We start from the raw sequence: 12,385 nt of genomic DNA on the forward strand, positions 1-12,385 counted from the left end.
AAATTCTATTTCCACAAATCACATTGTTTCTGTACATATCCTTTCTCACTCCACTCACTTAGTAATTTGATTTCTAGGTATTTATCTCAGTTCACACACCACACATTCCAAATATACCCATTTAATAAAAAATGTGTGCACACCATTATCTTCTTCATCTTCCAAACTCTAATCCTAACCAGCAACCACCTCGCCGCCGGTGACGCAACACCACCGTTACCACCTCCCTTTCACTTCCAGTCGCCATCCCCACTTACAAACTCACCCAACGTATACATCAAATTTGAAACTCCATTGAAATTGTGTTTCAAATTTTGAAATTCCAGTAAACTTCCATTGAAGGACCTCCATAGAAGACCTCCATTTTGAAAATCGTCACTGGTTTTTTTTGTTTCTTGCAAAAAATTAATAAACATACATTTTTCTATTTCATTCAGAAGTACAATATCGAACTAATATGTAAGGTTCGGAAATACACTGTCGAACCAATGTGTTCGGATGCTGAAGGTCGAACCAATATGTTTTGTTCTGATGTTGATGGTCAAACCAAATTCATTAGTTTGATGGCTGATTTCCAAATGGAGGCGATTCTTTCAATACTAGTAGTCTGAATGGTAAGAAAATGAGTCTTCTTTCCAGATCTAGGTTCCACGATGCCTCTGATGGTGGAGAAGGTTGCATAAGGGTGGTGTGATGGTAAGGCGGCGACGGGATAAATATATTACTATGTTTAGGGTTAGGGTTTAGAGGTGGTGGTGAGTGGTGGCGGGCGGTGGTCGACGATGGCTATTGGTAGTAAGTAGTGGCTAGGGTTTTGATTGAAGGAGAAAGAGGTATTTTGGTAGTTTCATTTTAGGACAAAAATGTAAAAAATAAAAAAATAAAAAATTCATTAAGTGTGTTGACAGAGAGTAAATGGTGTGTGAAAATAGAATTTTCCCAAAATTATCTTAGACCTAACTTTCCAAAACTATCACTATACCCATTCAACCCTTGTTTTTTGCTACCTCCAATCCAACCCATTTTTGTCACCCTTCGATACCCCCATCTCTTCTCTTCTCTTCTCTTCTCTTCATTTCCATCTAATTTGGCCTCCTCATTTCAAAAAATTAAAGAATCATTCCAGTGCTTTCTCTCTTATTTAGTTAATCAACAGTTGCAATTGCCACAACTAGCGTTTCACGTATCTCATTTATTTAGTCGTTGGATGGGAAAGTATAAGTAAGATGTGGAGAAGAGTAGCTAGGAGTAAGCCTATTTTGAAAAATTAGTTAAAGTTAATTTTTTGACTTTTTTAAGTCACATTATCTCTTTATTTATTTTTTTGTATATTTTTAAAAATAATATTTAAAAAAATAATCAACTTTTAACCTAGTTTCCAAAATGTGGGGGCATATTTTTGTGAATTACAACACGTGGCCAAGACGACATCGAAGTGCCAGCCGAGGTGCCATGTGTCTTGGTCATGGTGCTGAGGTTATCTCAGCTAGGCCGACGTTATCTACGGAGATACTGGAATCCGAGATGAACGGATAAAGGACAAAACTCTTAGAGTGGGGGAGGACCTCCGTCTGGATAAAGATAAAGCTCTTGAGAAGTTTATTTCTATCTGGCTAAGAGTCCAAAATGAGCATTGAGTTAGAGTCCATTGAAGCTAGGCTTCTACAGGGATTAGGTTAGTGTTGGCTATAAAAGTAAGGCACCCTCGTAGGTCTAAGGTATGCTTTTTGTATTCTGGCTAGTGAGTTAAGTACTGCTTACTATCTTTGAGAGATAACTGAGTATTGACTTGATCGTTGGAGTGTCCCCGAGTAGATGAATGTAATAACCCTCACCACTGCTTACCGCTAAACATTGATTACCGTTAAACTGAACTGATCATGACTGATAACTGAACTGATTAAAGTACTGAACTGACTGACTGAAAACTGGAACTAAATTGACTAAGTATGTATGTTAATCTGTAATCCATCTGTTTGACAGTTTGACTATCTGTTCATGTTTTAGTGTTTAACCTGCTAATTGAAGGCCTTGTCGGCGGCCGAATTCGAAATTGATTAGTGTTTTATGATCATCGTAATTTATGTGATTTCATAGCATATTTATCTGAAATTTGATTTAGTATGACTAAATTAGATTAAATATTGATCAATTGCTTAAGTTGGCCTTATTTACCAAACTAGCCTTAGTGGCCATTACTTGATTCATTGTGAGCTTCATTACACTTGATCACATAACACATTTGCTCAGCCATTCTCCTTGCCTTAGTCGATAGAGAGAGAGAGAGAGAGACTTAAGGAGTTGATTTCATCTCAATATTGCTTAGAATTTGAAGGAAATTGAAGTGTGGTTGCTAATCTAGTTCCCTTGCCTTTAATTGAAGACATAGGTAAGAGAAATCAACCTTTATTGATGTGTTTGAGCTTGTTCTTACATGATTCATGTCAAATTTAGTGGATTGAGTCATGAAATAGCTTCATATGTTGAAATAGAGCATAATCCATGCATGCATGTTAGTATTGTTGGATTTTGAGTTGAGTTCATGGCAAATTGTCACATGCATGTCCATGTTTTGAGTGTAGGCCATGTTTTCATCATGTTTGTGAATCAATTGGCTCATTAGAGCATGTTTTGAAGCTTGAAAGTTATTTAAAGATCATGCATGTCATGTTTGAGGATTGTTCTTGAAAAATGGTTTGAAATTGGATTTGAATTAAACACCCTTGGGCTTTGATTTCTCAAATTGAGCTTTGAACCATGTTATTCTATGTGTTTACAAATGTTTTCTGGAAATTCAGCCCAAGAGGTCGAGTTTTGAGTTATTAAAACTTGGTTTGAGCTTGGAGGTGCAATCTGGGTTTTCCAGATTCTGCACTTCCGCTCGAGCGGGGGCTAGTGACGCTCGAGCGGGGAATCCGAGCATCCAGTATCTCTGCACTATTTTACAGTCCGCTCGAGCGAAGGATTGGGCGCTCGAGCGGAGTCATGTGTCTCAAGCTCGAGCGGGCGTCGAGCGTCCGTTGAGCGGAGATTTCACCCATCCAGTACTTTTACAGTACGCTCGAGCGGGAGATTTGACGCTCGAGCGTGTACCTTTGTTGCATGACCGCTCGAGCGGGGAAGCCTGAGCTCGAACGGGACTCTGTTTTTCTGAAAACTCCTGAAACTGTTTTCTGATCACATCTTTGCATCCTCATCTCATCCTAGGCATTCTTAGGCCTAGTTTAAGACATCTTATTGAGGGCATAGATGTAGAACACACCGAGGCAAATTAGGGATCAAGTTATTATCTTTCCCAGCTGTGTAGCTTAGTGTGTTCAATCTGTTAACTGTGTAGGGTTGGCGACTGGGGAGACACGCTCTAGCATACTGTAGCCCAAACTCTGTGAGTAACGATTGTGTAAAGATATGTTCACAAATGATTATCTTCTGAACAATTGAACTGTACTGCTTTCTGAACTGATTACTGTTAACTGAATGAATGTATGTCCTATATTCTGAACTGTATTGTGGCATCCTTAGCACCTACTGTTTACTGTTACTGTGACAGAATTCTCTGTCGGTTCCCTTGTTGGAACCACTACTGTTTACTGACTGATGGCCATCATTTACTATTCGATCTTTTAAGACCTACTGTTTACTGTACTGTTATGCTAATGGATGTACCACATATGACTGTACTGACTGAACGACTGAAATACTGATTTAATGAACTGTTTTCATTACTGTAAGGACATTCATTCTTAACCTCTTTACACATTATGTTATTCACTAGGCTTTAGCTCACTGCTCATATATATATGTAGGTGTTCAGGCACCGGACCGCGGCTACGAGCGTCAGGGTTACTCCAGTTTTGTCAAGCCAACTACCGTGCCTCACTGCGAGGTTCCAAGCCTATCATGCTAAGGCTTAGGGGTGTTTTAGGACCCTCCCCCCTTCTGTACTGTCTTGCTGTTTTGTAATAACTGAATGGATTGTATAGACTGAATGTTTACTCTACCGTTACATAGGGATTGGGTCCCTATTCTGAATGATTGTATATTGTGTATACCTTTCCACTGAATGTAAATACGTTTGGAAGTCTTTTTGCATGCAGACTGTCACAGCTCATTGGGCATTGTTTCTTTACTGTTTTGGCTTCCGCCAGGCCCTGTACTCTGTTTTACTGTACTACTGTTAAGCAGGCCTTCGGTAATCTTGGATTACTGGCCGGTTACGGTGCTAAACCCATAGGGCCGGGTTTGGGTCGTGACAATGAACCACTGCCAGAGTCTTATCTTTCTGTGACAGGTTGTTCGGGCAAAATGTATTCTGCCGGTGCTCTCCAACTGAGTACCTATTTGGCAGTGTGGTCAGAAATCAACACACACAATTTGGTGTCATCTGTGAGAAACATAAGAAGAATAAATGGCCAACGACGGACAGAAAAAAAGAATTGGGGGCGACATCCCTAGTGGGAGTGGTAAAAACGCCGAACCTAACGTAAAGGAGGATAACTGTAATGAAAAACCTCGGGATAAGAATCTCGGAGAAAAAGACGTCGACCAAGAGGGAGACGTACTGAAGACAACATGTTAGGGCGGGTATTACAATGAAAGTGACCTTTAGGTATGGAAAGATAGGTGCCTGAGGAGGGACGGCGAGATGAAGGAGATAGCAAACAAATTGACAGACCTGCAATTGGTTGTCAATTTCATGATACAGAACAACGTCATGCAGCCACCATTTCCATTAGAGGACACGCCAATTCTAGCGGCCAAGAACGATGCCCAGAAAGGAGGGCAAAAAGCAATCCCCGCAGTCCCTCAGCATGACAGGGCAAGGGAGCATTCACATCGGCCTTCATGGGAGATCGAACGAGGAGAATCGATGAGAAGAGAGTCTCAGAAGACACATTGTGCCAAAGAAGCCTACACCAAAGAACATCGGCATGTTCAAGGAAAGGAGCTTTGTTTTGACACGATAAATGGAGGGAGGTCCAAGAGGACTCAAAATGACACTGGGAGTAGCACACCAAAAAGACTGAAATCCGTAGACAGTCGAGCTCCAGGGCGGACTAAGGAGGATTTGAGAGACTACCTCCAGAGAAAGCAACAAGATGCCGAGGTCACGTCCCCGGTCAAGCCGAGAACACTGTTCTCGATAGAATTAGACAAGTTTGAGGCCCCGAAAAGGTTCCGCATACCGAGATTCCAGATATACGACGGTAAGTCTGATCCTAGTTTTCACGTTAGCTTGTATTTGAACTCAATGGCACTATATACCGAGAACGATCCGTTTCTCTGCAAGGTGTCTCCCTCATTTTTTGGGAAAATCGCATTAGACTGGTTTCACAAGTTGCCGAAAGAAATTGTGAAAAGTTGGGAAGGCCTGGCCATGATGTTTTTGGCCAGGTTTGTTACAAACAAACTGCAGCCGTTGAGGGTAGATTCCCTGATGGCTTTGAGAATTGGTGAGGATGAGAGCCTCAGGGCTTATGCCAAAAGGTACTATGAGATTTTTAACCGAATACCAGTGTGTAACCAAGAGGTGGCGGTTGTATCTTTTAAGAATGGCTTGAATGATGACTGTCTGCTTCGAAAGTCACTGGCAAAGACATTGCCAAAAAGTACGGAGGAACTTATGGCCAGGATCAAGAAATATGTGAAAGCAAAGAAAGATACATCAGGGACAAAGGCGTCAAAACAAGAGAAGAAGAACGGTTCGCCAAAACGAGGCCAAGGTAATCCAAATTTTAATAGACAAGAAATAGGACTAAGGGCTACACAAGCAGTCATCACAGTGTTCCGGATCCCGGTTTACAAAGTCTTGGAAAGGATTAGGAATCAGCCTAACTATAGAGCACCAAAGTAGATTCCTGACGAATTTATGGGAAGAAGCCTTGGAAAACACTATGCCTACCACAATGAGGATGGGCATCTGACTCAGGGGTACAGAGCCTTAAAGACACATCTGGAAGACCTGGTAAGATAAGGTCACTTAAGGGACCTGATAGATGAGGCCAGAACAAGGGAAGAGCAAACAAGGCTGCCCTAGGCACTGGCAGTACCACCTCCCTCGGCACTACAACCACAAGCAGACGGATCTCGAGCGATTAATGTGATTTACTTGAAGGTCAATGAGAACAAGGTACGTGGGGAGACTCAGAGGGTGAAACACTTACAATATGTGTATCGGGTCCAACAAAAGAGGCCTAGAGCAGACGAGTACTAGGGACCAATGGTGTCCTTTACTGAAGCCAACCTAGACATGGTGCAGCATCCACACAACGATGCTCTGGTGATATCCCTGAAGATTGGAGAGTGCCAGGTAAGGTGCATTCTAATTGACCAAGGCAGTTTTTGTGACATCATGTATGTCAGATGTTACAAGGAGCTCGGCCTTCACCAAGATGATCTGGAACAGTCCAACAGTCCAATGGTCGGGTTCAATAGAACACCGACATGGCCCTTGGAGGCAATAAATTTGGAGGTGCAGGCAAGCACCAGGAAGGTGAGCATAGAGTTTACAATCATTAACACCCCCTCACCTTATAACGTTATCTTGGGAAAGTCGTGGTTGCACACAATGAGGGTTGTTCCTTCAATATTACACAAACTATTGCGGTTCCCAACAGAGCAGGGAATTAAGGAGATCAGGTGCAGGCGAAGAATTACTCCATAGCACCAATGAAAACCACCTGCAACGTATGAGAAGCAGACACAACCGAGATTGAGGACAAGGACATAGAAGTCTTGGATGACGTCGGCAAAGAACCAGCCGAGAAGAGTGAGAAAGCCTTAAAAAAGATTCTAGTCCAACCAAGGGATGAAGAACGTTTCGTCCTTCTCGGCTCAGGACTGGTCGAGGAGGAAAAAAGAGAGTTAGAAGCCTTCTTATGAGCAAATATTGAGGTGTTTGCTTGGACGCCATACGAAATGCCTGGCATTGACCCCGAGGTCACTTGCCATAGACTGAATATGGACAGGACGGCTAGACCTATCATCCAACGAGTAAGAAGGCCAACGTTTATGTATGTTGAGGCAGTAGAAGAGGAGGTGGATAAATTGCTGGAGGTCAGAGCCATTCGAGAGGTAAGCTACCCAACTTGGTAGTCAAACACAGTTGTTGTGAATAAGAAGAATGGAAAATGGAGGATCTACGTGGACTTTACTAGCCTAAATAAGGCTTGTCCCAAAGACAGTTTTTCACTCTCCAAAATCGATCAACTGGTGGATGCCACTTCAGGGCATGGAATGATGAGCTTCTTGGACGCATACAAGAGGTACCATTAGATAACAATGTACCCCTTGATGAAGAGAAGACTGCATTTATCACCCCAAAAAGACTGTATTACTACAAAGTGATGCCATTCGGGTTGAAAAATGTAGAAGCAACGTACCAGAGGTTGGTGACCAAGATGTTCAGACATTAGATCAGCAAAACAGTGGAGGTATACATCGATGACATGGTCATGAAGACCAAGGAACCTGAGGATCATCTGGCCAACTTGAAGGCAATCTTTGACATCCTAAAAACATATCGGCTCCGACTTAATGCTTCAAAATGTGCATTTGGAGTTGGGTCGGGTAAGTTTTTGGAATACTTGGTTACCAGAAGGGGCATTGAGGCAAGCCCAGATCAAATCAAGGCCATCTTGGACTTGAAGAGCCCAACATCGGCAAAGCAAGTACAGATGTTGACTAAAGGGCCGTAACCCTAAACAGGTTTATAAGCAAAAGTTCTGACAAATGCAAACCATTTTTTCGTTTAGTGAAGAAGGCCACAGATTTTTTGTGGATAGAAGAGTGCGAAGTCGCCTTGGCCGACTTGAAAAAATATCTGACGACAGCTCCAGTTCTCTCAAATCCTGTACCTGGAGAGGAACTTTTCTTATACTTGGTAGTTTTGAAACATGCAGTGAGTGCAGTGGTAATTAGAGAAGAGAAGGGGGAACAGATGGCAGTTTACTATGTAAGTAAAACCCTAGCAAGCGCAGAGACCAGGTACTTGCCCCTGGAGAAATTGACACTAGCTTTAATGATGGCTTCTAAGAAGTTGAATCATTACTTCCAAGCCCACAAGATTGTGGTATTGACTGAGCATCCCTTGAAGTCCCTGCTACAACAAGGAAATCTGATAGGCAAGGTAGTCAGATGGGCAATAATATGGGGCCAATACGACCTGGAATTTAGGCCCAGAACAACAATCAAAGGCCAAGTTCTAGCTGACTTCGTGGCCGAGTTCACTCCTGGTGCCATCCCACGTTAGGCTCCGATGAGCCGCGGCTTAGGATGTCCAGGAGAACAAGAAGAGACCCAGGTGGGAATGAAAAACCCCACAACAGAGTAGAAGAAAGAAGAGAAACTCAAGCCCTACGATATTTACATCAGCGACTCCTTCCGCTTGTTTGTTGATAAGAGTTTAAACCGACAAGGAGTGGGGGCAGGAGTAATGCTAGTATCGTCGGATAGGCGGATGCTAGAACAATCTATTCGACTAGGGTTTAAAGCCTCAAACAATGGAGCAAAATATGAAGCACTGATTGCAGGATTGAAGTTGGCAGTAGCAATGGAAGCCGACGAGGTGGTGGTTTTTTGTGACTCCCAGCTTATTGTAAACCAAGCAACATGCGAGTATGCAGCCCGAGATGAAAGAATGATAACCTATGTCAAAGAGGTTGTTAGACTACTAGCCTTGTTTTAAGACTGCGGACTACAGTAGGTTAGCCGAGATGACAACAACCATACCAATGCCTTGGCTAACCTGGCTAGTACAATGAAATTAGGAGAGGTAAGGACAATAATGGTTGACTATTTGTCAGGCCCAAGTGTGGAACCACTGATCACAGAGTACGAAGCAATGTGTATAGAGATGGGACCAAGTTGGATGGATGCAATAGTAATATTCCTTAGAGATGGGAAGCTGCCAGATGATCGCAAGGAAGCACATAAGATCAGACTGAAGTCGGCGAGGTTCAGTCTGACAGAAGGTCTTTTACTAGTCCCCTTTTGAGATATGTGCATCATTCACAAGCTGAAGACTTCTTGTATGAAATACATGAAGAAGTATGTGGAAGCCACGCTACGAGTAGGTCACTTGCTCATAAGGCTATTACTCACGGGTACTGGTGGCCCTACATACAGAAAGATGCTGAAGCTTATGTCAGAAAGTGTAAGAAATGCCAAAGGTTTGCACCTTTGATACATCAACCAGCAGCAAATTTAAACCCAGTGTCCAGCCCTTGGCCAATTGCCCAATGGGGCATGGATCTTGTTAGACAACTACCTCAAGCGATTGGACAAAGGAAGTTCCAGCTGGTAGCAACTGACTAGTTCCCAAAATAGGTAGAAGTTGAACCCCTCGTGAAGATTCGGCACATTAATGTGAAGAACTTCATATGGAAGAACATCATCACCAGGTTTGGGGTCCCAAGGACAATACTAGCAGACAATGGTACACAATTTGACAGTAAACTAATCAACAACTTCTATACAAAGTACAATATTAAGAACTATTACTCCACTTCAAGTTTCCCTCAGAGTAATGGTTAGACAGAAGCATCCAACAAGACTATCTTCGATGGGATCAAGAGGAGGCTGGAAGCAGCCAAAGGAAAATGGGTGGAAGAATTGACCAATGTACTCTGGGCAAATCGGACTACGCCGAGAAGATCAACTAGGGAATCCCCATTTGCCATGGCTTATGGCACAGAAGTAGTTATCCTACTAGAAGTCGGCATCCCTGGGATCAGAACCCAAGGAGTAGAGAATGGGACTAACAAGGCTTTCCTGGCCGAGATCTGGACCTATTGAAAGAAAGAAATGAGAGAGCAACAATTCGGCTGAGGGCATACCAGCAGCAGCTTACTAGGGCTTACAATAAGAAGGTCAACCCAAGAGAGTTTCAAGTTGGGGACCTCGTCCTAAGAAAGGTTGTCGGCAACAAGAAGGATCCTAAAGAGGGAAAGCTGGGCCCAAATTAGGAGAGGCCTTATAGAATCATTTCGGTCGCTGGCAATGGGGCATATCAACTTGAAGACAACGAAGGCAAAGAGTTGACAAGATCCTGGAACACTTGCAACTTAAATTTTTTTTATAATTAGACTTTTTTGTTTTTCAAAATTTATGTCATGATTTTCTTAGCCGAGGTAGTAATAAAAATTTTTAGCTTGATTTTTTAAGAATTTGAAAATTTGTGTGATTGGACTGACTAGTCCTTTGGCAATGTTTCCGATTGAAACATGACGAATAACTTAGACTTATTATATGGCAGAGTTGAATTATACTTGCATATAATAGAGCTGAACTAAGTTGGCAATGTTTCTGATTAAAACATGACGAATAACTTAGACTTATTATATGGCGGAGTTGAATTAGACTTGCATATAATAGAGTTAAACTAAGTTGGCGATATTTCTGATTGAAACATGACGAATAACTTAGACTCATTATATGGCAGACATAAAACTGGACTTGCATATAATGGAGTTGAACTAAGTTAGTTTAGCATAGCCTTACCATGTCGGCAGAATTAAGCTTAGAATGAAACTAATGGCATTTCAGTTAGATTAAACAAATAAACCAAGGGTTAGAACCTCAGCTAGTCTTTGTTTGAACCTGACTTCGGCAAAAGCTATACGTACTTAATGTGGACATAAGTGAAACTTAAGTTCATATTAGGGGGCAAGGAGTTGGAAAATGATAAGTAAAATTTTAAAGTTAAAGTGCTTGGGAGTTGGAATTTTATAGATAAATTTATAAGCTAGAGTTGGCTTAACATGTAGCAACCCTTACCTTGCTCTTGTCATACTTGCATACATTCATGCATGATCCTGTCTTGTTATGTTGTTTGCAAGTTTTGCCTTGCCTTGTTTTGTTTAAGTATTGCTTGCTTGACTTTGATCCTTGCTTGGTGTGTAGCCGAGGTCATCTTGAGCTTAGTTCACCTTTGAACCTTTGTACTTAGAACTGTCTTGGAACCACTTGGTCGACCTCCATCTTCACCTCGGGCTTGTTGCCGAGATGTTTTACACTTAGTGATCCTTGTCCTTGGGCAGGTATGACCTAGATCGAGGTGTGGCACACCCCGGCCAAGGTGTGGCACAGCTTAGTCAAGTGTCGTCCTCCATAGCCGATGTCTTTGTTACCTTATTGCCGAAAGCTTTGACTTTAGCCGATGTCGTTACTTTCCGATGTGTCTTGCCTTAGCTTGCTGCATACGCTTTGTCATAGACTTGTCTTATCAATCAATCACCTTTTGAGTTGAACCAACCCGGTGGCGCCACGTGTCCGAGCTGATTGTTAAGACAGCCGGCAGACCTAGAAACAAATCATTTTGTCTCAAATCTTTGCCTTTAGAGAGAGAAGCTCTAAAGAAAGGAGGAGAAGTTCTTGAGTGAGAATAGATCTTCCAAGCTTGATCTTCGAGGTTTGAACCGTTAGATTCGAGTTTTGGAGGTTAGAATCTTAACCTATTCTTGTTGTTTTTATCGATCATCTAGCTGCATTGCATGATCGAATCTGTTTTGCATGTCATGCATCGATCTGAAGTTGGTTTCGGAAGAGAAAGATAGTATTCATGTGTTCTTAAAGAAAAGTCTCGTTTTGATCCGAAAGTTTGGAACTAGAACCATGTTTTTGTGTTTGTTCTTGCATGACCTTCTTGTATGGGTACCCAGGTCCATGTTTTGAACTCATGGCATGAAATCTCAGATTTTTGTAACGAGTTATGATCTTGCATTCATCTTCCTCATGATCATGTTCATCATGTCCTTCATGTTCTTCGAAGGGAAACCCAGGTTTCCCGACTTTGTTTTTTTTTTATGATGAGGCCATCGGACCACACCTCGGCAAGGAGGTGTAGGACCTCGGCAAAGACCTGGTTGGTACCCAGTGTATTTTCATGAGACGGGAGCAGTGTTTAAACTCCCAACATGTTTTGTTTTGTTATTGACTTGGATTTGGTGAGAATGCCGAGATCATTTGCATGCATATAAAGCTTGTTTTGAGAATGTGATTGCCATGTGATTGTAGGTCCTTGATTTTTGCTTTGAGCCTACACCTGAGGAAATCTATGTGAGTGGTATTTTTAATAACGCTATGTTATACTGTTTTGATAAATCTTGCTTTGCTTTGTTTTGACGAAAGTATTTGTTAAGCATGAATGAATAGCTCTGTTTTGATGTATCAAGTATAAGCTTTGTTTTGATGTCATTCTTGAAAAGTCCCTTGTACTGGAAGACTCTAAACTTTCGCAGTACCAAGTATAAAAGTCCCTTGTGCTGGAGGACTCTAAACTTTCGCAGCACTAAGTATAAAAGGATACGGTCCTTTCTTGGAAAGACTATCGTGTTAAAGCGGGCTACGAGCCTAAGTAACACAAGACCATAGTGTTAAAAAGAGC

Source organism: Camellia sinensis, unplaced genomic scaffold (genome assembly GCF_055761805.1).
Source record: "Camellia sinensis isolate YWXY unplaced genomic scaffold, ASM5576180v1 Unanchor1, whole genome shotgun sequence".
NCBI classification, from domain to species: Eukaryota; Viridiplantae; Streptophyta; class Magnoliopsida; order Ericales; family Theaceae; genus Camellia; species Camellia sinensis.